General features: G+C 39.2%; 1 protein-coding gene, 1 long non-coding RNA gene and 1 other non-coding gene across 3 annotated transcripts in view; 2 read left to right on the top strand and 1 right to left on the bottom strand.

The window, feature by feature from the left end:
- The window catches only part of dgke (diacylglycerol kinase, epsilon), a 521693-nt gene that overhangs the window by 30385 nt on the left and 465885 nt on the right, over window positions 1-25423 (bottom strand).
- On the top strand, window positions 1770-1841 carry trnat-cgu (transfer RNA threonine (anticodon CGU)). The gene has a single exon. It is a non-coding gene; the product is annotated as a tRNA-Thr (tRNA).
- Window positions 19277-20507, top strand: LOC127530155 (uncharacterized). The gene is made up of 2 exons (XR_007936668.1): window positions 19277-19546; window positions 20336-20507. It is a non-coding gene; the product is annotated as an uncharacterized LOC127530155 (long non-coding RNA).

Raw genomic sequence — 25423 nt, 5'->3', positions numbered from 1 at the left:
AACAAGAGGTACATATAGCAATGCCTTTGAGGAACAAGAATAAGGGAGAGACCAAAAAAGCTTGACGTCTTGTGTAAGTAGACCTCAAGAGCCGTCATACAGTACATCATAAGTAAGGGTTTTGTTGTACAGGTGAGCAAGGTGGCACCGGACAAAAAAAAAAACTGAAGTAATTTCGAAGTGTTCTTAAGTAATTCTTATGAACACAATAATCATCTATTATACAGGTATGTGCCGCCTGACGTCCACAACATTACACGATTTGGACGTTGTGCGAACACCATATTATATACAGTACATAGCAAAGCTGGAGGATACTGTAAGGTACCCGTTTGGACTAAATACACACAGAGATAATGCTACCACACTCAAGAGATGCGCGATACATGAGATTGAGCGTTGCTGCTTGCGAGTCGAAGCATACACTGTTATAAACTTTTTATAGGTAAGTAGTACAATACTGGCAGCACAATCTCATATCAGATCCACGTGCTGCATGTGGGAAGCTGTCGCGTTTGGTACTTCTGGTTACGTCTGCGACATGCGTCTCTCCAATCAGGATTTCAGAAATCTAACCTTACGGGACCACGGACATATGTGTGACAAGATGTTGCCTGAATGGACGTTATGTGGTGCAAAGCTGTATAATAAAATGCTAAGGTTTTCATGTGTGTCAGGATCCTCAGAGCGATCTGATTGGTCAGTTTAACCTTTGGTGACGCCATCGAAACAGGAAGTGCAAGTGTGAAACACACGAGGAGGAGTGAAGGTGTAGGAGGCACGCTGAGAGTCACTTTCAGAGACGGGAAGTATAAAAGTGGACAGGAGGCGAGCAAAGCAAGCGTCTGAGAAGCAGGCTTCATGGCAATGTGCTTGACAGTGGGAACGTCGGTCAAGAGAGATTCAGACACACGAGGATACCAAGGAAAAGCGTAGAAGGAACGCTGAGGGCACACGCTGGGCAAGAGATAACAAATGTTTTGATATGTATTTGTACTAGCTGTCTTTGTTAGGTAATGTGGCTAGCAATAATAATTCCTAATCCTCTGTACCAGTGATCTCAACAAATATTATAGCATCGTTTTAGACTATTTTAAGATCTGTGATTACGAATATGACACTATTTTTGATCCTTTACTGGGGAACTAGCCTTCCATGACCCAGGGGGAAAATGGCAAATTTCAATTACAATCGAGAATATTTGGACTTTAAACAATTACACTGAAGCACTATTCTTGTTTATTATGTACTTTTGGCTCATGAAATAAATCATTTAATAGTTTATGAACTCCCTGAATTTGGGCAGCTTACACTAATTCAGCTTCTTTTAACGGTTTTGATTATATGTGTTTAAAAATAATTAAATCCGTCTTCATTTTCTTAATTTTAGAGCATCTAATAGGAAAGATTAAACGTTTCTACACACTTCATAACTTCTAATCCATGTATTTCTTGATCCATTGAAGGCCCGTTGGAGAGCCCGGCAGAAAACGACTCCGGAGACCTCACTTGCAAGCTGACTATTTCCAGCCCAACAGCGCCCCCCGGCGCCTGATAGTAGCAATGACAGTCTCACATCGCCAGTTACGCAGTGGTCTGGTCCTATGGCCACTGCGGGATAAAACCGCACGATATTCAATGAAACGTGTGTAAGAATGGCTCAGCTGCTTAAAAAAGAAGCAAAAGAACAATGGAATTCCAGATCAACTCAATTAATTTAAAAGCCATTAGCCTTCCAGTGAAGAGCAGCAGAGCGGGCTTTCTCATGCGGCGCGGTGGCCAAGTGGTAAGGCGTCGGTCTCGTAAACCGAAGATCGCGGGTTCGAACCCCGTCCGTGCCTCCCAAGTCGGCGAATACTCGCGATATTTTTAACTGTAACGCTTCAAGCAGTAGGAGACTCTGTAGGCGGCACGGCCCACTGCAGAAGTCCGAGGATCTGAACGCGGTTTATATGTATAACCTTCCTGGTAAGCACCCTGTCGCTTCACTCGTTTGTCCCACTCCACTAACCACGTAAAGAGAAGGTCAGCCGACCTGTGGATATGTCGTGAAGTTCTAAGGATAGAATATGGAACCTTCAAATCGCACTACTGTACTCCCATATTGCGATAAAGATGGAATTTTCACCCTTGTAACGGTAATACCGACGGGTGACTAGGTGGGGTCGCTGTTGCAGTTCCGTGGCACAAGTCGGAAACGCAACTACTTGTATGGAGCGTCGTTTGGGTCAAACAAGTAAATCAAATACTGTATACCGTACTGCACTGTATATGCGGATTGGTTATTAGGCTTGAAGGTAAGCATACTGTGATATACTGACGAAGCGTGAAGGGGGTCGTTTAGTAAATGAAATCTGACCGCTGCCCACGGCTTACAAGCGAAATGGTAGGTTTGAAACCCGCAGATGACCGATCCGCAGCGGATACGGCCTGAGCCCGTTAGGATATCACGTTTGTAAGTCGGCATTGTCCTTTTGCACATGAACTAGAATTTAGATTGGCCATCATTTGCAGCTATACAAATCTGACGACGAGTTGAGGCGTTCACTTAATAAGTTAAAATAGGGCGATGTGTCCCAACACAACAACAGTTTCAGATTGCTTAGCCACGTTAAGGGTCGCGGCTGGGCGAAGACCCCCTTTGCAGCACCGGACGCAAGGCAGGACAGAGCCCTGGATAGGGTGCGACTCCGTAACACACAGTAACTTGATGAAAGGAAAACCGGAGGTAAACCCACGAAGTGAACAAAAAGGGCCCCGTTCTCGAACCTCCAATCCGTCAGGCAGTAGCGCTATACACTGCGCCACCCGTGAAGTAACATATTACTCCCAGATGGAATTCCACGTGAATTTATCATAATACAATGGCAAACCAATGATTCCCAAATGCACATATTGTTAAAACCACATCAAAATTTTTAATTTTATTTTCTAAACCGTTTATCCAGTTCAGGGTTATGCCTGTCCTGGCAACAGTGGGCATAAGATGGGAAGCAACCCCTGGCGGGGCACAAGTAAGTTGCATATCTGTAATAATCAACATCATCATCATAACCAGGTGTGTATATTCTCAATATATGCATTTTACAGGAGTTACACTGTGATAAATATCTGTGTTTTAGTTCCCAAAAAAATGAAGGCTCCAGAAAGAACTTTTATTTATTTAGATCTGTAATGGGCTCCATAAATAAGCATGAATGTATGAAGACAGATTTGTGAAATGTGATCACTGGATTTTTTTTTTTATTTGAAAAGGTCTCTTACTGCATACAGTAACACAGGTTTTCTTAATCTGTTAATTTCCTGCCTACTACACTTTAAGGAATTCACACATTAGAAACCTTTTAAAAGTCCAAAGAACTGATTTCAAAAACAAAGAGCCCTTCCCAGAATTAAATAGATGGAGCTAAGAGGAACCAAACAAGCCAGTAAATTGACATTACTTTAAGAGAATACATAAGTTTATTTTTCACATTTTGGCTTACTTTAATAGCAAATGTGTTTTAAGACATTGTTTATTCACATAATGTAACTAAAAATAAGAAATAGTTGGACTTTTTCACCCCAAATTTGAAAAAGTAGTGAGTTGATTGGCTTTAACTACCTGAATTTTGAATTGTGCCCCTTCCTCCAGCCGTGCTTCACCCACACCTTCCATTATGTAGCAGTCCAACTCACACACCTAATGTGCCGAGGTCAAAACTAAAATGAGCAAACTTTTAACAAAAACGTACGTACCTGCCACAAGTGAACAAAAAAATCTGGCAATTCAATAAAGGCACACAATGTAGCCAATGTTTATTTGTAATTAGAATTTAGCTGCTGTGACGACAACGTTTGAAAATTATGAACATTAAAAGCTCAAAGCCGGAGTTTTGGATTGAACTCAAAATTCAGTCTTTCTTTCAAAGGCCTAAATGTGTGTGCCAAACTTTGGGAACTTCCGAGCAGTGGTTTGGCTGTTGTTGGTATCGGCTTTTAAAAACTTTGAACTTTCAAAGCTTGAAGATGAATAGCTGGGATTCACCCAAAACCTAATCAATCGGCTTTTATGACTAACGAGTGCAAGTGGTCCACAATATTTCATAAAAATCAGTTCATCTGTTCTCGAGTTAAAAGGTCCACAAAATGTTTACTGCAGAGACACAAACCACCGACACACACAAGGAGAGCTGAGAGCACAGCTTGGTATCTTCATGAAAGCAATCGCTTCATCATATAGAGTATGAACAATTGATAATAATAAAAAAACAACAGCACCAACAACAATAACTGTTATTATTATTAGTAGACGTATTACTACTACTATTATTATTGTAACAGCGACATAATAATAATATTGGAAATACTAAAACTACTCTTAATAATAATTATTATTAGTAGTAGGAATATTACTATGTTGCTGTTATAAATACTATTATATTATTACTATTACACAATTATTATAATGTTGCTGTTGTAATAACAGTACTAATTATAGTGCTATTACTTCTACTACTATTATTATTATTATTATGTTGCTTTTGTAATAATAGTAGTAAGTATAGTGATACTACTACTAGTACTAATAAAAATAATTGTATAATAGTAATAATAAAATAGTATTTATAACAGCAACATAGTAATATTCCTACTACTACTACTATTATTATTATTATTATAATGTTGCTGTTGTAATAATAGTAGTAATCATACTACTACAACTACTACTATTATTATTAGAAAAACTACTACTACTACTAATGTTGCTGTTGCAATAATAGTAATAATTATAGTGATATTACTACTACTAGTACTAATAAAAATAATTGTATAATAGTAATAATAAAATAGTATTTATAACAGCACCATAGTAATATTACTACTACTAGTAGTAGTACCAGTACTACTACTATTATTATTATTATGTTGCTGTTGTAATAATAGTAGTAATTATACTACTACTACTACTATGACTACTAATATTATTATTAGAAATACCTTTACTACTACTAATGTTGCTGTTGTAATAATAGTAGTAATTATCGTCATATTACTACTAGTACTAATAAAAATAATTGTATAATAGTAATAATAAAATAGTATTTATAACAGCAACATAGTAATATTCCTCCCACTACTACTACTACTACTAATAATAATAATAATTATTATTAGTAGTACTACTATTATTATTACTATAATGTTGCTGTTGTAATAATAGTAGTAATTATAGTGATACTGCTACTACTAATAATAATAATAATTGTATAATAGTAATAATATAATAGTATTTATAACAGCAACATAGTACTATTCCTACTACTACTACTACTACTACTACTAATAATAATAGTAATAATTATTATTAGTAGTAGTAAGTACTATTATTATTATTATAACAGCAACTTTAGAATTAAACTACTACTACTAATTATTATTATAATTATTTCTTTTACTATTACCAGTAGTAGTAGTAGTAGTAGAACTGCTAATACTATTATAATAGCAACATAGTATTATTCCTAGTACTACTACTACTAATAATAATAATGTGGCAAGACAGAAGGGTTTATGCCGGCCACACAAGATCAAGTTATAAGCATGAGAAACCACAGCAAATACTGTACTGTATGTTCTTATGGACGCTAACACTACAGACAGTACATACAGACACACTGCCACCAGGAACACAAAACATGCCAACACGTCACATCAGGCTGTGTGTTCACTACTGACGCAGGCAGACAGCATGACAGACACAATCAGATGACAAACTTTAGACATCAAAAGTGGCACTGAACTCAAACTAGCGGGCACATACACAGCATATAATAAGTGCCCCTCCACAGTACCAGAGAATGCCACACATAAACTTAACTGAGGCAGAATTATACTGCCAGACACAACCGTCCTCTGTCCTCCATACCAGACCAACCATAATGCTGTGGCAGACAAACTAAATTAAACTCCATACATTGTTGACTTTGCCCTCACAACTTACAAAATACACACACAAGTACTCAGAGCTGACAGAAGTACGCCGCTTACGGAGAATTGACAAGGAGATCGCGGTGCCCATTACTGTACCCACAACTGGTGTTTCCCCTCATACACCACACAAAAGCTTACAGACATTCCATGTGAAGCAATACACATACATAAAACTACAGAAAGCAGCCATTTTAAATGCATGTCACATAGTGAGGTAATTCCTTAACACAAATTCAATCCCCTAAAACATAAACACGTATACACGCCACAGAAAACTGTCCTGTCTTGGCCTACACACTTAAAAATGCTGTGCAAGATACAAATGCAAGATACTAGCAAACCAAGAAAACCCGAACTCAGCCTGTATTATTATATGCTGCAAGAATCCTTTTAAAATTTGGAATCCATTGATGTTTCGCAAATCTGTTAGTAATATACTGTATTCATGGCTATTTGTGGAATTGTTAGGAATCTAAATGAAAGGATCTTTCTGGACCCTCCATATGGATGGCTCTTTTAGGAATTAAAACTGGTTCCCCCATCACTCAGAAGAATCACTCTGGCACCTTTATTTGTAAGCGTGTACACTCTTATAATTAACAGTTCTTGAATGGCACGTTATGGTTTGTTACCTTGTGGCTCCAGGACTTCACAAAGCACCATTTCATTTTGAGTAGGGTTCTTTGAATATGAAGTTGGTTTTTTGAAAAACGTCTTAATATGTTGAAGAGATCTGAAACCTTTAATGTATGGTAGGCTACCTAGCAGGACACCAACAGATTAAGAAAGCCTCGACTTAACCTGTGTTGTTGTACACAGCGAGTCCTTTTAAAATCAGAAACCCATTGGTATTTCACAAGTCTGTTACCATCTAGTCATGCTTATCTATTCCATGGAGTCTGCTACAGATTAAAATAAATAAAAGGTCTCTCTGAAACGTTTGTGTGGATGAGTCCGTTGGGAACCAAAAATGGTTCCCCTATGGCATCGCTCTGAAGAGCCACTCTGGCACCTTTATTTTTAAGTGTAAGCCAGGGGCGGATTTTGACATTTAGGGGTAGAGGGACCAGACAAACCACAGAAGACAACTACATTTACAATTATCAGTTTACAGTTACAATTACATGAACGGCGTTCCTCAATTGTACGGCTACATATTTACATCATATCACAAATCCAGTATCGTAAATTGTTTTTAACATAAAGTTACAATGTGAAGTCCCACTTACATTAACACGTTTGAAACTACGTAATTACAAGTAAGTGCCCGAATAGCGTTAACCATATTTAAATCACAGAAAAGGTTGCTTATTTTAGTCTGTTTGTCTGGGTATTGTACTTGTGGTAAAATAAGCACTTTCTTCGTTTTTAACATGTTAGACAATGTACGCATTGCGTAACACGCGGGTACTGATCTGGAGCGTTTTCGGTTATTCATTTGCTTCCTCAAAGAGGCAGATATCACTTTGTGATGTGATTTGCTCAGACCGCCACGCCGCTATTTATACAGGCCGGCTTACGTTTTGCGCACGCGCACGGCACTCTACTGTTTTGATCACTCGTGAGGAGCGAAGATTAATGATGATCTCTAAAATGACAGGAGCGTCTATCTGACATGCAAAAGTGGAAAATACGGGATACAAACAGTAAAGGAATCTGTAGCTGAAACTTTACAGAATGCTTCCGTGTTTTAAAGACAGACGACGTTCATCTGAGAGATTTGATTAGAGCAGGGCGGATTATAGTATTCCTTGATCCATCCATTTCCTGAGCCCATTTAGCGGGGCACGGTCACGTGGCCTATCCCGGTAAGCAACGTCGCAGGCAGGAACAATTCCTAGACGGGGTGCCTGGCAGTCGCAGAGTGAACACATACACGCACACACAACACGGGCCGATTTAACCTCATCAGTTCACCTAACCTGTATGTCAGCAGACCGTGAGGTGGACCTGGAGCCTACCACCGCAGACCCGCATGGAAAGTCCACTCCTGGTGCACCCGGGACGCGACCCAGGGATTGCAAGGCAGCTGGGCTACCATTGCGTCTGCAGTGCATTCGTTAATTATTAACACCAGTGCCAGCTAAACCCATTTGGAGCCCTGGGCGTGGGTACGGCGCCCCTCGGTGTCCATAGCAGGAAGATTAGACTTCGACTACCTGTGTTCCCTCTCACAAGGCTAAAGTTGGTTACTTATTCGCAGCTCAGTGCCCCCTCGTTGTCCGGAGCGCAACTCCCCTTCAATGTACTGTACATTAACGGCGTTCCTGTGTACATAGCGCAGACTTTACGGGAGAGCACGACCCTTAAACTTTCATAAACGGCGTCCCGAATGGATTGGTCGGTTCATGCTGTAATTACCATTCCGAATTTTTTTGGTGCGGGAGCCATGTGCTGTCTCCGGCCACATACTGCCCATATCGCCCATTCCTAAATCCGCCACTGATTAACATTTGTACATTGGCTGTGGATTTCAAAAAATCTGAACAAAAAAACTTTATTTGACATCTGTTTTAGTAACATAGCGCATATAGCGGGGGCTGGGGTGCAAATCCCTCTGGCCATCCCTTAAACTCTGTCCATAGCATAGGCCCGATACGCGAAAACCCGACTATTCTGAATAATAATAATAATGTTCGGTTTGTTAAAATCTTATAAAATCTGGCCATATTTTGTTCTGATCAAGGTGGCAGATATTGTTTAATTTGTCCAGACTGGACCCTCTGTGCGTATATGTGTACCCACCTATTGAATGGCATTTGGGCAGGCGCGTGCCTTCTTTCCCCTTTCCCGTCCGGACAGCTAGATGGATACGTTCTTGTATACTTGGACATGCCTCATTTTAACACACACAAACTGATGCACATTATGCCGGATTCCACACACTGCACGCCACTAAGACTTCGCTTCTGGTGATTTTGTCCGCGGCCGAGCTCCTGTCGTGCGCACCATGCCGGTCCGAGCTACCGCAGCTCCCCACTTGCAGGTTTAATAAAACGATGGCGGCTTTGCGATAATCGATGATGCAGTAATAAACTCCGTACCATAACCGCAGGCAGAACCCATTAAATTACCTCCACAATCGTGATTTTTTAGACTTGATTGCATTTGCCGATTTCAATTAATCAAATCACGCCAATCACGTATATAATACATCTGTTGTCAAAGAATACTTCTGACAGAGTCACAATGTTTCGTTATGAATTTTGACATTACACCATTATATGAATCCATTGTTTTTCCACTCTTCTGTTTTATTTTGCCAGTAGAAAAATTGACGCTACTATATTGAAAGTGGCGTTGTGCAGCACACTGCAGTCATTTGTCTGGGTTTCGAGTGCCGATTCTGTCACTGTGTCGAGTTTCAATACGGATAAGTTCGTGTGAGGTTAACCGGCCGCTCTTCATTAACCCGCCCCACTTGAATGTGTAGTGCCTGTGCTAGTGCCTGCTTTAAATGTGAAAACAAAATGACTGGAAAACGAGGACCTATTGATTGGACACAGGCATAAATGTACAAGTTAGTTCATTTTAACAATCCTAAGGTCACAGTCGTCCTTGGGGACGTTAAAGGCGCAATATACTGTACATATACCATCAAAAAAAAGGCAGAGGTGCACTAGCCCGTCGGTACTACCAGGGACAAGTCGCCCGCTAATTTATGGAGTTGCCGCACTTTTCGTCGCGGTCAGGTTCGATATACTGGCACGTTGTTTTGCCCGGTTGTATGCGTGACTGGCATCCATCCAGGACTGGTTCTTGCCCTGCTCTTATTATTATTATTATTTTGGTGACTAAATGGTTGATTGTTTATAAATGCACATATAAATGTTAAAAAAATCAATCCAACACTTTCCAATGACCCAAAACAACGATACACACCCTCTATTGTAGTGGAATAACTGGCTACACGTTAGGTTCCAGCTCGGGACTGGACTTTAAGGCAGACCCACTCACATCGAGACCATTTAAAGTCGCAAAAACAGGATAACCGCAAAAATCAAAGCGGATAACTACAAAGGCAAAATTCAATACTCTTAAAAATATAGGTACCAAAATGTTTTTTCAGAGTGATGCCCAGGGGTGCCAATCCAGCAGGGCGGTTCCAGAAAAAATAATGAATTAGATCCGTAACAAATTCCATATATAACCATGGCTGGATGATAACTCTTGGCTACACACAACAACAGGTTGAATTCAGCTTTTCTTAACCTGTTAGTATCCATAGTTCACATATTATGAAAAATAAAGTAGTAGTTGTAGTACCACATGCATACAGCACTTTCCAAACTGAAACTGTTTTTTTCTCAAGCAAAGGTTCCACAAGGAACCACACAACCCAGTAAAATGCCATTAGGGCACACTTGTTTTTAAGAGTGAAGGACGCCCATTCACAGTATACAGCGAAGTTGTAAGTTTAATTTTGAATTCTGCAGAGCGATTCAAGAACGCACCACCGCCGTAACAGGAAGGTGACATTAATTAGCTGTCATCTTGGTCACGATCAGGGCCGAATTAAGACGAAATTGGGCCTGATGCTGCAGCGCAAAAAAGGCCAATTTTTTCTCGGCATTGGTGCAAGTGCATTCAACACTCACCGTACATGCGCACTCAGACCGACCAAGGAGCCTTAATTGCTTGCGACGCAACCAGCCAGCCTTTATTGAACGTGAATAATAATAACACCGTAGTATCATAACAACTCGATATTAACAAGAAGAAAGATATCACAAAGTGATGTCACGTGAAAATCTAACAATGAAGTACACAAAATTTCGCAATTCTCTTACGAAACAGAGTAAGAAAAAAATGAATTTGCAGAGAGATTGGGTCAAAGTGACTCGGTTCAGGCTCTTGAGGGTAAAAATTTGTCCACGATTTAAATTTCATAATAGACCAGAATCCTGTCGAGGATTTTAAAAATTCTAAACATCCATGCCGGGCCAGCAGGCCGGCTTTTAGTTTTACCTTTACTGATAACCATTTAAATAGCCATCGATTTTTACTGTACAACTAACTTTCAAGGTGAAACATTTACTACGTGGCACTTACCGAACAATAATAAAGTGGCAAGAATCCCCAAGATATTGCAAAAAAACGCAGCTAAATTACTAAGTAAACTGTTTAACGTAAAATTGATAGCATTAACTTGAAATCTTCGGTTAACAATAAACACAACGACGTTATAGTTACGTCACAGCGCAAAGAACAATAGTAACTGTATAATAAGTAACGCTGTGTCTAGGCGTCCGAAAGTCGGACTCCAAATTTCATTCTAAGGATTATTTTGAGGTTAATATAGCAAAGGAAAACTGTTTAGCTTCCGGAAAATTCTCGTCTGTTTTCATCTGGGCCTAATGCTGCAGCATCAATAGCACCCACCTTAATCCGGCCATGGTCACGATTGTAAGAGCCGTCAATGCTTTCTCCTGACTGATATTTTAAGAAGAAATTTACATCTCTCTATTAAGTTACTTCTTAAAAAAAAAAACGCAGCTCAATTTTTCTCCCATAGGTGGCAGCACACCCTTATCTGCGGAGGCGAACAGCGCCCCGATTTGGGGAGGGCTGAAGCCGCGATTCGAGGCACGGACCAGGTGAATCGCGCTCAACTTCCCAGTAGGATTTTTTTTAAAGATTTGGACGGGAGTTCCGCCTTCTGCGCGTCCAAGTGTTGCAACGATGTGGAAATGTTTCTGGAATTTAAAAAAAAGAAACGTTTTGCAACTTTTCTCCCGGGATGACCATTACAAAGGCTAGTACAGCCAATCTGAGGTGGACAGAGCTGCGCCTCAGCTCTGCTTTCTTTTTGGGCGCCGTTGCAGAAGGACGCCTTTCTGCCACCACCAGCCGTCACTCTCCGGATCGTACTGCTTGACAGACCCATTAAAGAAGGTAACGTATATGGAGATAAGAGAACGACACAGAGTTTTTAATGACTTGGATAGAAGGGAGTTTGAACAATGCGCAAGTTTCTAAAGTGGGGGCAGCATCGGATTTTCGATTATTCCGAACATTTTACGGGGCTCAGCAAATTACTAGAAATAAACGGGGTTGGAAGTGGATGGCTGGATGGATGAAGCGAATAGGAAAAGGCAAGCTGCTAAAAAAAGAGATACACGGCAGGAGCAGGACTTTATTTAGGATGATGTTTTAACTTGCTATTTCACGTCGCATTGGAAGTCAAGTCTTTCTTTCAGCTAGAGACGAGGATCGCCCTTCTGTCCTGCTGGCATCGTTTCTGACATTTTGGGAAGAAGACGGCCCCCACGAGATGCTGAATGGGAGTCAGGGATTGGGTCTTTGCGGGCGAGGCGAGTCCGCATTGGCATCAACTGGCCTTCAAAGTCCCAGTTCATGGCTCACCTGAGCTACGACATGCTAAGGAACTGCCTGACGACTGACTCCCGAGTCACTAACATAAGAAATCTGTTGAACACTTCCTTGTTCGCATTTGTAGTAATACAATATTATACTTATTGGATGTTCATTGGGGTGCCCCTTGCTCCCGAGAATGTGTTAGCTTTTTGTAGCAGACCGACGAATGACAAAGCGCTTTACTGGGCTGGCGAACACGATGCCATGCCGCCTGCTGACACGTGTCTTCCCATGATGGGCTTCTTCACACGAGGCAGAGGTGCACTAGCCCGTCGGTACTACCAGGGACAAGTCGCTCGCTAATTTAAGGAGTTGCCGCACTTTTCGTCGCGGTCAGGTTCGATATACTGGCACGTTGTTTTGCCCGGTTGTATGCGTGACTGGCATCCATCCAGGACTGGTTCGTGCCCTGCTCTTAGTTTTGCTAAAATAGGGTTCGCCTCCCCGTGGCTACTGATTAGATTGGGAATTATAATTGTATAAAATTTAATAGCATATTGAAAGACGTGACTTTTGAAAAGCCGTTGTTTGCTCCGTTTATTATAACTGGACCCCGATAGGCCGATGAGTGGGTTCAGTCGTGGCCGTGCGTACCCCGGGCTGTGTTCATACAAAAATAGATTTAAAAATCAATGACCGGTCAGCCGACTGCTCGAAACTCCCAGGTGTAATCTCACACGGAACACTGACACAGTTGTAGTTACGGGTAATATTTGCACAAACGGGAGGAAGTTTTTCCTCACACAGAGCGGGTGGGACACATGGAATAAGTGACCGAGTATTGTGATGGACAGTCAGACTTCGGCGACATTAAAAACCCGACTTCATGTTTTGCTTTGGGGGAATGAGGGGGGAAAGGACTGGTGAGCTTTGTTGGGCTGAATGGCCCGTTCTCGTCAAAAGTTTCTCTAACGTTCCAAAAGGTCCCAATTTTGAATATATGTATAGCATTCACCACATGCGAGGTTCAGATCATTCTTTTTAAGGAATATTTTTCAGCCTTTTTGGGTCATTCTCTGAATGATAGGCATAGACACACCTAAACTTGCTCTGTAGTTTAGCAAACTTATACATCTTTCGCATTTGGAAGGAATACCAGAGCACAGGGAGAACAAGAAAATGCCACACACTCGCTTAAAAATGCTGTTTTTTTATTGGCACTTTATAGTTCTTTTCTGGGTTGTGTGTTTCCTCATACAGCCATTGCTCGACAAAGCATCATTTTATTCTGGGCCGGGTTCTTTGCAGATGAAGTTGGATTCTTTGTGCTTTGAAACTACTCTGTTCTACTACGTAGAATAAAAACCTGAAATTTTAATGATTTGTAGGCTCCCTAGCAGGACACCAACCTGAGCTTAGCTTGAGTCCTTTGAAAATCAGGAGCCACTGGTATTTCACAAATGTGTTGCCATCATGGTCATTCACTGTATGGAGTCTGCTACGGGTCTAAATAAAGAAAAGCCCTTTCTGGAACCTTCATATGGAGGGGTCTTTTGGGAACCAAAAATGATTCGCTCTGAAGAACCACTCTGGCAACTTTATTTTTAAGAGAGCAGACAATAAATGGAGAGAAATGTGAACCAACATTAGATCGTATGTTGTTAAATAGTAAGTGCCATGGATGGTTTAGCCATATGAGAGCAAACAAGTCTGCAGTGTTTTAAAGGGTCAAATACGACGTGACGATTTTTCAGGTCTCTTACAAAATAATAATAGTTCATAGTTAAGAATATTATAGTTTAACAGTACAAAAGTATGCATTCAGTTTATGAAATTAATTCAAATTAATATAATTGTAAACAGTGTGTCTGTGCCGTGTTCATTCACCCTGCGATGGACTGATGCCCCATCCGGTGGGCTATTCCTACCATGTGCCCTATGCTTGCTGGGATGGGCTATATATATATATATATATATATAACTCATTTTCTTTCCCTTCTTGTATTCAACAGAACTACAGTACTTTATCTTATGTAATACAAAAAATATGTTGAAGGAAAAAAAAATATCAGTATAAGTACAGATAAACTTGTAAATGAACCAGTTTATGGAGTTTAAAAGTACTATTCGTCCCTAAAATAAAACTAATTATAAAACAGCTTATTTTTTAACGTTTCCTTCAGTCTTTTTCCCAGAAATTCCACATTTCCAAATTTCTTGTTCACTCTCCGTCAGTTGCATGTAGATTTTATTTCTCGCAATCGATCATGTGGAGGACACAATTCTGGAACAGTCCCACTCTTCTGGGCTGCTGCCAGGACTCTTTTGCAAATCATACACTTTCAGGCTGTTTTTTTTTTTTTTTTTGGCAGAGTGTGTGATATTTCAATTGTGCTTCATACTAGTACAGGGCCCGAGCCCCCTAAACATGGGTTTGGGTACTTCAGACCACGTGGGTGTATTTTTTGCCGACGCTGACTCACGACTGTGGAGACTTAAGTTTGACTCCAGGCACCCTGTCCCTCTCTGTGTGGAGTTTAACCTTCTCTCTATCTGTGTGTTAGTTTTCTCCCATTACTTTGTTTTCTTTCCACATCCCAAAGATGTGCTGGAAATGATAAACTAGCTCAAGATGTGTGGACGTGTCCTGTAGTGTGCATGGCCATCCCATGCTAGGTTGGTTCCCTTCTTGTTTCTGATGCCGCCACCATAATCTTTACCTCCAGCATTCCATTGTGGAAAAAGTGAGGATTTACTTCAGAGCCACAAGTTCAACACAAGCCATCTGGCAATGTCTTTCTTTAACCACAAGCACTTGTCATTTTAATTAAATCTCTGTCAGAGGCAATAAATAAGAAAAAATAGTTGGTAAGATTTAGATCTCTTCATTCTCTGATGTAACTTCAGCAATACAGAAAATATAATAAATACACTCTGCTGGTTGTATCAGCCTGAAAGATGAACCTGGGCTAGGCACATCTTAAGGAAAGCATTTTTTAAAGATAACAGATAGATAGATAGATAGATAGATAGATAGATAGATAGATAGATAGATAAGTTAGGAAAACACTATATAATCAATAGCTAGGTAGCTAGCTAGCTTGCTAGACAGATAGATATGAAAGACACTATATAATTAATAGATAGATGTGTAAGGAAAACACTATATAATCAATAGCTAGGCAGCTAGCTTACTAGACAGATAGATATGAAAGACACTATATAATTGATAGAAAGATAGATATAAAAATGTTATATAATTGATAGATAGATATGAAAGACACTATATAATTAATAGATAGATAGATGGGTAAGGAAAACACTATATAATCAATAGCTGGGCAGCTAGCTTGCTAGCTAGACAGATAGATAGATATGAAAGACCCTATATAATTGATAGATAGATATGAAAGACACTATATAATTGATAGATAGATATGAAAGACACTATATAATTGATAGATAGATATGAAAGACATTATATAATCAATAGACAGATACATTGCAGCCATTTCAAACCTGGCTTTAAACCTAGGCCTTAAAAGACATTCTCCACAATAAATGTACAGAATCTCTTGACCATACACTGCATCCCTTAGCCTGCCCTCTTCTATAAGCATAGGATTCTCTCTTAACTATTTTTGTTTCATGGAAGTCTGCTATTGTAAGAGGAAAACCCTCTAAGTTATTGAAATGGTACTACAGTAACAGACAGACAGGTAGCACTTTAATTGTCTGAAGATCTAATAAGGATATTCTTCATAGAGCACAAAATTACTTCTGTACATGTTTAAAAAAAAATAAAAGAAAATATTGGATGCAAGGTAGTTAAAACGCATGCAACTTTATGAGTAGCAAAACAAATAGCATGTAATGGAGAAAGAAAAGCTTTCAGCGTGAACAAGCATTCCCTCTGCTAGTGTTACGTATACTCCTTACTCTTTATGGTCCCACTTGGACTGTGAAAAGGTTATTCTGTTTTACTGTAATACAGTTAAATCTGCACTGCTGATTAAAAACAAAAAAAGATTTATTTTTAAGTGATAAAGTACTTTTATTAACTGTGGTTTGCATGAATCTGTGCCAACTAGAAATAGTGACTTAAATCATCCAAAAAAAAAGTTCAGCGTTCCAAAAGCTTTAAACAGGATTATGACTTTAGGGGAACTCTGCTTGTGACTCATATAAAATCCTTTCAGAGTGAAATGCAAGAAAAAAAAAAGTTAATCTACTTTTTATAGTGCCTTCCATTATCTATCTATCTATCTATCTATCTATCTATCTATCTATCTATCTATCTATCTATCTATCTATCTATCTATCTATCTATCTATCTATCTATCTATCTATCTATCTATCTATCTATCTGATTAATTTACCATCATAATGGGAGCACACCTTTTCCTTTTATGGAAAGATACAAAATTCAGATTAGGGGCTTCACATTGCCATCTCTTCGTTAGCAGTTGATCAAATAACTGAAGACCGAATCCTCCTACGTACAGGGACGGCACAGTGTTGTAGTGCTTAGCACTGCTGCTTCACTGCCCTCGGTCCACACTCTGCTCTGGTCACACTGTCTGTGTGGATTCTCCCCACCCTCCCCCTATCTCTATAGCTTGCCTTAGAGTCCTCTCTCTATGTTTCCTTCGAAATTCCAAAGATGTATAATGTCTCATAAATGGGAATTCTGAATTACTTGGTGTTGGTGTGTCTATGATTATGCCCGGTTAAGGTCTGGTTCTTGCCTTATCATTTAATTTTGCCCACAACCCCAAAATAGAATAAGCAGGTTCAGAAACTGGTTGGGTACAAGGCCTCTGAATATATGCTATTACTTTTCCACAAAGTTTTTTTTTTTTTTTTAAGTATCAGGTAGGATGAAAGCAGGAAATAAAAGACAACATTAAGCTTATGAATGATCAGTAAAATCAGGAGAATAAAATTAAAGCAAATGACACCACAGCTGACCAATAAGTGATCTGTGGGCTCAGGCAGCTTCTCGGCTTTTATTACAGTTGCTTTAGCTGTCTGTGAACCTCTTGAGCATCAGTAATGGCCTCCCTCCAACTGTCAGAGAGCTCTCTTTTGTTTTATACAAGCTAAGAATTTACTTCTGCAGCTGTTTCTAATTAATATCAACTGAACGTTTTATACCTTTACTTCTGAATTAGCCTATCTATATACAGTACATGCAAATGTTTTTGGGAGATTCAAACCCAGACATTGTGTGCAGACTTTGATTGTTCTCCCTGTGCTTCTGCCGATTTGATCTCACATGTCCTAACAACCTAAAATGTTTTTGGTTTACCTGGTGACTCTACATTGAGTCAGTGTTGGTACTGTATGAGTCCAGGTCAGTGTGCCCCTTGGGGGGGTGGATTTCTGCCTTGTGTCTGATGCTGTCTGGGATAAGCTTCTGTTGTCCGCATCCCTATAATGAAAAAGCAAGATCACAAAATGAATGGATTGCATGCTTAAATAATGGGGAAAAATAGCTTATGAGGTTGTGCGAATGTATTTCTTATTATGAGATGTAAGGTGGTATAATAGCAAAAAATAATAATAATAATAATAATGGAACAGATCCTGAAAGGCAGCAAGAAAAATGAGGGGCTTTTAGGGGCAGCTGTGTTTCACTAACTCAGTCATAATGCCCCTAAAAATCCTTATTGCTCTTGCAATGGTCATCTAAGATTTAATTGCAAGTTTAATTGGAGTTTTTTTTTTCTAATTACATGAATTGTCTGGTAATAAAATATTTCTAATCTAATCTAATAATCTAAATCAAGGAAGAAGAAACTCACACGTCATAAACTGTGAGCCAGCACAACAATTTGGAGAAATTAGACTTTTTATGTGAAAGATTCGAGTGTGAAGGTACTCTTACCACTGTTAACTAAATTCAAATTTTATTTGACACGTGTTATCAGTACATTCAAATTTGTAATTGCTTTTTATTTTGTTTGTAACAATGCCACAAGAGGTGGGTAGGAAGGTAAATGAATAAATCAATAAATACAAAAGTATGGTTGTACAGGGTGTCACACAGTAGATTCACTGTTGCTGCACTACCTCTGGTTTCTGAGTTTGGAGTCTGCATGTTTTCACCGTGTCCGTGGGACGTTATTCTCCATGTACTGCACTTTCATTCCATTCCCGGGCGCCTAACTGGTGACTGTAAACTGAATCAGCGTGTGTGAATGGGCCCCATCATGGCCTGGTGTCCGGTCCACAGTTGGTTCCTGTCTTGTACCTGATGCTGAAATCGGCTCTGAAGCTTCCCTGCTTTGAGAATGTTATGTTAAATCTGATCATGAGGATGATGTGGATCTGAGGACATCTGATGCATTTAGTTGATGTTAATTTTTATCTTGACTTTTAAACAGACACATAAATATGAGGGTAGACTGCACTGTTTGGCAGCACAAGTGTAGTGTCGCTGAAAAAAGATGGCTGAGATTTTAAAATGTCTCTTTTTAATATGAAACAGATCTCAGTTATCTTAATAGAGTAATTGGTAAAAAAAAAAATCTCGAGATTTACTGTCATACTTTAAAAGATCTCCAAGTGAGCACAATTTTTATGTTTGCTTCTTGCCTTCTCACTTGCTTTCCCTGGAGTGGGATACACCAGAGGGCACCCAAAAGTGGGAGTGCATGGACTGCTGATCCTTCTTCAGCATTTTACACATTTTAATATGAGTGGTATTGGATTGCTTGTGTGCGTCTTCATCCTGGGTGCTAAATGGAAGCCATGTTACTGCCCGGGTTTGGTCACAGAAGATGAATAATGCTCACCATTAACCAGTGCAATAGTATTGTCCCTGAGGATCACAAATGGAAATAAATGACTAACTAAATAAAAAAATAGTAATAAACTTTAGAAGTTTTTAAACATCCAATATGCACATCATGGTTAGAACTTTTTAACCCGTGAAATGCTGGCTAGTTTTTTTTTTTTTTTTACAAACCAGGGCCAAAAATGTCTCATAAATGTAATGACTATTCACGTATGCCCTTTCCACTGTGAATAGAAATGATGCTAATGACTGTGCCCATGTACACTGTTCGGAGGATGAAAAATATTTTATTATAATTTAGGATAAGGATTGAAAGCTTATTTATCTCCCTATCTTCCATCGTGTCCGCGTTAATCAGCCTTGACCACTCCCCTCCCCACCGCTCGCCCAATCGTTACTCCCTACTGCTCACATCCTCTCTTCATCCCACCCCGTGACACTCTCAGGGTATCCGTCAATAAGGGCGCGCACAAAAAGGTGACCTCAATTGGGCGTGGCGAATAAAAGCGCACATAAATAAAAGCGATCTTCAAAAGGGCGACCTCAATTGAGTGCCGAATAAAGGCGCGCGTAAATAAAGGAGCGCTTCAAAAGGGTGACGTCAATTGGGCGCAGCGAATAAAGGCAAACGCAACAAAATTATTACAGAAAATTTATTAGATAAAGGCAATGATTGAACGTATAAAAAGGTGAAAGCAAGAATATTAAAACATCCAATTAATTAATGCATGAACTTCTAACGAACTACTTCTAACGAACTATTTCTAAAGCTCTCTATAGTTCATTGTTTTCAAAATTACAGAAAATTAGATTAAGGCAATGACTGAATGTATAAAAAGGTGAAAGCAAGTTACACTTGAAGCTGTAGATTATGTGCAATGCCGCGTAGATATTCGAGATGCGGTCTATTAGCATAATCAAGGACAATTAATTTAATTCGCTCCGAAGTGTCTCTGTAGGTCTTCCTTGGCTTTGGAATAGGCTGACCTGCAACGAGCTGTTCAAGATATTCCAGAGCCATTTCAACTAAATTATCTACGAATGCCTTTATTTGCCGTGCTCAATTGAGGTCACCTTTTTGAAGCGCTCCTTTATTTACGCGCGCATTTATTCGGCGCTCAATTGAGGTCGCCCTTTTGAAGGTCGCCTTTATTTACGTGCGCCTTTATTCTCCGCGCCCAATTGAGGTCGCCCTTTTGAAGGTCGCCTTTTTGTGCGCGCCCTTATTGAATAGGTGCTAAGTCGCCCTTCAATGCAGTCAGTTATTATGGCAAGGCAGAAAAGCAAATGATCTATTCAAGAACGTCGAATTTTAGATCGCAATAGAAAACCGGCAAGAGCTGATTAAGAACGTTGAAAAAAAAAGGAAAAAGAAAAAACAGCTACAAATAATAAAATTCAAGAACAAAAATAATCATCCAATAGACAAGAAAGAAAAATATCCCAAACAATATGTGAACAGAAATGCAAAAAAGCAACGTTTATAGAATGTAAGTTATTCATAATATTTTTTTTTGATGTATTAAAGTAGTTTTTTATTTACTCTTTATTATTTTTTTACGTTGTTTTATTATTTATTGGCATTTAAAATAGACAGTTGTAGTGAAATACTCAAGTTACTGATTTCCTATTTGTAATAACTAAGTAGCAAACAGTCTTCCTCCCACGCCCCGATTACTCTTCTATATACCATAACTTTAAATAAAATCGCTTTCTGTAACAGAGGAGCGCCCCAATGCCCTTCGAGTGGTTCAGCCGCAAGATACTGGGAGCCCAGTGCCTGTCCCCAGGGGTTAGCTAGCGCAGAGACCAGGGGGCTGTGCCCAGTTTAATAAAAAAAAAAATAAGTGCTTGGTTGACATTAAAATCTAAGAACCTAACATATCAAGGAGATGCAAGCATTTTCTCAAGCTCTTTCCTTCCTGCACAGACAAACACTCTTTGGAGGGATGGTGGGAGTCACGGGGTGAACCAAAAAAAAAAGTCTAGCACAACAATCATTTTTAAATGGAGATGTTGTGGATGTGCCTCACTTGGGTTACAAGACTAGACTTTCTAGGTCTGCTTGGTAAATTAATATTGTTTCAATTTTAAACATGACAGTCCTTTTAGTTGTGAAATAAGCAACTCCAGAATAATGCTGTAAAGAGTCTAAACATATATGTTTATTAACCACATCTCTGGCATTAACAGCTCATCACCCGACTCACACCAGTAAGAGATGGTTTCTAAACTCCATCCTGAGCTAAGCTTCTCTTCTGGCATTATGGCTGAGTCTGTGAAATTCTGGAAGCACCACGACAAAGTGCCTTCTTTCAGCCCGTAAGTTTTACTCGGTCTGAAGACAGTCAAGTCTAAAAACCACATGCTAAACTCTCTGTTCTCAACTGTAAAATAGGAAAGGATAATGGGCAGCCTCAGAGTGGCCTGGAATTAGTTGGCCAGACTCCTGGTTCTTCTAAATGTTTTGTTACCAATGATATTCTTGAGACACCTACGGCATTACACTGCCGGCCATAAGTTTTAGAACACCTCAGTTTTTCTTCAAATTTAATTAATTGAAATGCAGTAAATGATTTAAAATGGTGAAAAGGTAAGTAGCAAACTGTATGGGGTTTAAATTTAAAGTTCAGGTTAGCACAAGCTTAAAAAAAAAAAAGGAATTATCACAATATTATAAATGGGCCTTCTTCAGGGAACAACGAATAGGTTACAACCTACAGATGTTCTGCAGTAATTAAAGTCAATGAAGCCTTGCACGTTAAAGCAAACAATTTGCACTGGTGTCCCAACGTCTGTTGATTACTTTGTCCAGTCTGCAATAGTCCACAGTCGGTATTTCAAGGCCCTATTTTGTCCTTTAAGGAATGGCTTTCGTACTGCTACTCGCCCTGTCAAACCTGCAGCACAAAGTCCTCCACTTCATAGTAGAAACAGACAGTTTGCTTTTTTTGACCTGCACTGTTAAGCTGTGTTTGAAGCTGTTGTGCTGTGAGATGCCTGTGATCACACAAGCTGGTGACCCTCAGAAACTTGTCTTCTGATTAAGTTGTGACTTTGGGTCTGCCAGATCTCTTCCTACCAGTTTCTTCTAGTTGCCTTTGGATTGTGTTTGACACCACTGGACTCCGTCACACTCTGATTTTTTTTTTCAATTTCCATAAATAAAAGGCCTACACAACTAAGGGTACTAATGCTGTGTCTCATTTAGTTTGTTAATTGCCGTTTTCTTGCCATTATCACTGGAACATTGCCCAAGTAGTACTGCAGGGGGAACACAGTCTGTTCCAACTCTGATTTAAGTTTTTAAGTAATCAACAGAAGTTGGGACACCTGTGCAAATTGTTTGCTTCAACTTGCAAGGCTTCATTGACTTTAATTGCTGCAGAACATCTGTAGGTTGTAACCTATTAGTTGTTCCCTGAAGAAGGCCAAGGTTACTGCTTACCTTTTCACCATTTTAGGTCATTCATTGCATTTCAACTAATTAAATATGAAGAAAAACTGGAAAAAACAGAGCAGTGTATATTTATTTCTTCACCACCCCTTTTCACTTCCACATCGGTCTGCAAACATTTACTCTAACAACCTCCGTGGATTCTGCTGCCTCACTTATGTAGGTGTACATTATTTTTCTTATCTAATTTTAATTTGTTTTTCTTTGCATGTAATTACTCCTTTGACTTCTTGTAAAGCACTTTGTGCTACATCATTTGTATGAAAACATGCTACGGAATTGACTGCTGCTGTTGTCCGCGAGTGTTGACTTGTACCCTCTTTGTGCCATCTCTGCTTGGCAAAGCTTTGCCAGCCACCTGCCCCTCTATACTATTTTAATGCATTCTTATTGTGCTGCTATTTTTATATTGCTTATATTATTTATGCCTCTCAGGATTTTGAAAGATCACATTTACTATGTTTCAATAAAATTTGTGCTGCTTTTCAAAACATATTTGCTGGCAACTTTTCATACATAAATGACAAGGGCCATCTCACACGTATTGTTTAGTTTATCCTGGAAGCCCCATTTCTAAAGTTAAAAATCATTACGCCTTTTTATAGCATCCCAAATTCAGCAAAAGCCAAGACACAGCACTGTAAAATTCTGACTTGCACTTTTGATCAGTATGTAACATGTCACCATGCTGCTGCATCATAATTAGCAAGCGTAACAAATCAAGAAATAGCAAAGATTTAAATTTCTGTTCAGAAGGCAGACATTGGGGTGATTCAGGTATTCGGTGTGCAACTATCTGGGGTGCACTTGGACAGAAAGAAGAGCTGGGCTGTAAACACACAAGCCATGGAGAAATTTGGTGTTCAGCACTAAGAGAGCATTGCTTAATTTTAAAATAATATATGAAATAGTAACTGCAACATATTAGTGAATGTATTCTGTAATGCCTTTTCTTGTGCACTGTTACTTGCATACTGCTATAGAATATTTGGAAGCAAAATAAATAATTGTTGTAATGTGTCAGTAAATAAATTATAACACAATGATATGTGAGCATAAATAATTCAATGTTTCATTAAATACATTTTTGTTGGTTATCTATGTAACCGTTTCTTCATTTGTTTATTTTGGAAACACCACACACAACATGAAATATGCCATGGAATGGAAATTATTTTTACCCATCAAAGTTGAGTGGGTGGGCTGTAGTGAGTATTGCATTCTGATTGGTGAATTGTCGGTAGAGTGAATGTTTGACCATCAAATGCTGTATTTTGATTGGTGAATTGTAGGTAGAGTGCATGTTCAGCCATCAAGTACTGTATTTTGATTGGTGAATTGTCAATAGAGTGCATGTTCGACCATCAAGTACTGTATTTTGATTGGTGAATTGTCGGCAGAGTGCATGTTCAGCCATCAAGTACTGTATTTTGATTGGTGAATAGTCTTCAGAGTGCATGTTTGACCATCAAATGCTGTATTTTGATTGGTGAATTGTCAATAGAGTGCATGTTCGACCATCAAGTGCTGTATTTTGATTGGTGAATTGTTGGTAGAGTGCATGTTCAGCCATCAAGTACTGTATTTTGATTGGTGAATTGTCAATAGAGTACATGTTCGACCATCAAGTGCTGTATTTTGATTGGTGAATAGTCTTCAGAGTGCATGTTCGACCATCAAATGCTGTATTTTGATTGGTGAACTGTTGGTAGAATGCATGTTCAGCCATCAAGTACTGTATTTTGATTGGTGAATTGTCAATAGAGTGCATGTTTGACCATCAAATGCTGTATTTTGATTGGTGAATTGTTGGTAGAGTGCATGTTCAGCCATCAAGTACTGTATTTTGATTGGTGAATTGTCAATAGAGTGCATGTTCGACCATCAAGTACTGTATTTTGATTGGTGAATTGTCGGCAGAGTGCATGTTCAGCCATCAAGTACTGTATTTTGATTGGTGAATAGTCTTCAGAGTGCATGTTTGACCATCAAATGCTGTATTTTGATTGGTGAATTGTTGGTAGAGTGCATGTTCAGCCATCAAGTACTGTATTTTGATTGGTGAATTGTCAATAGAGTGCATGTTCGACCATCAAGTGCTGTATTTTGATTGGTGAATTGTTGGTAGAGTGCATGTTCAGCCATCAAGTACTGTATTTTGATTGGTGAATTGTCAATAGAGTGCATGTTCGACCATCAAGTGCTGTATTTTGATTGGTGAATTGTCGGCAGAGTGCATGTTCAGCCATCAAGTACTGTATTTTGATTGGTGAATAGTCTTCAGAGTGCATGTTTGACCATCAAATGCTGTATTTTGATTGGTGAATTGTTGGTAGAGTGCATGTTCAGCCATCAAGTACCGTATTTTGATTGGTGAATTGTCAATAGAGTGCATGTTTGACCATCAAATGCTGTATTTTGATTGGTGAATTGTTGGTAGAGTGCATGTTCAGCCATCAAGTACTGTATTTTGATTGGTGAATTGTCAATAGAGTGCATGTTCGACCATCAAGTGCTGTATTTTGATTGGTGAATTGTCGGCAGAGTGCATGTTCAGCCATCAAGTACTGTATTTTGATTGGTGAATAGTCTTCAGAGCTGTATTTTGATTGGTGAATTGTCAGCAGAGTGCATGTTCAGCCATCAAGTACTGTATTTTAATTGGTGAATAGTCGTCAGAGTGCATGTTTGACCATCAAATGCTGTATTTTGATTGGTGAATTGTCCGTAGAGTGCATGTTCGACCATCAAGTACTGTATTTTAATTAGTGAATCATCGGTAGAGTGCATGTTAATCTTCAACCATCAAGTTCTGCACTGTATTTTGATTGCGAAATTGTCAATAGAAGGGGCATACACATTTGCAACTTTGC

Source organism: Erpetoichthys calabaricus, chromosome 14 (assembly GCF_900747795.2).
Source record: "Erpetoichthys calabaricus chromosome 14, fErpCal1.3, whole genome shotgun sequence".
Taxonomy (NCBI): domain Eukaryota; kingdom Metazoa; phylum Chordata; class Cladistia; order Polypteriformes; family Polypteridae; genus Erpetoichthys; species Erpetoichthys calabaricus.
The sequence above is the reverse complement of the archived record's forward strand: the minus strand, read 5'-3'. Positions and strand labels throughout refer to the sequence as shown.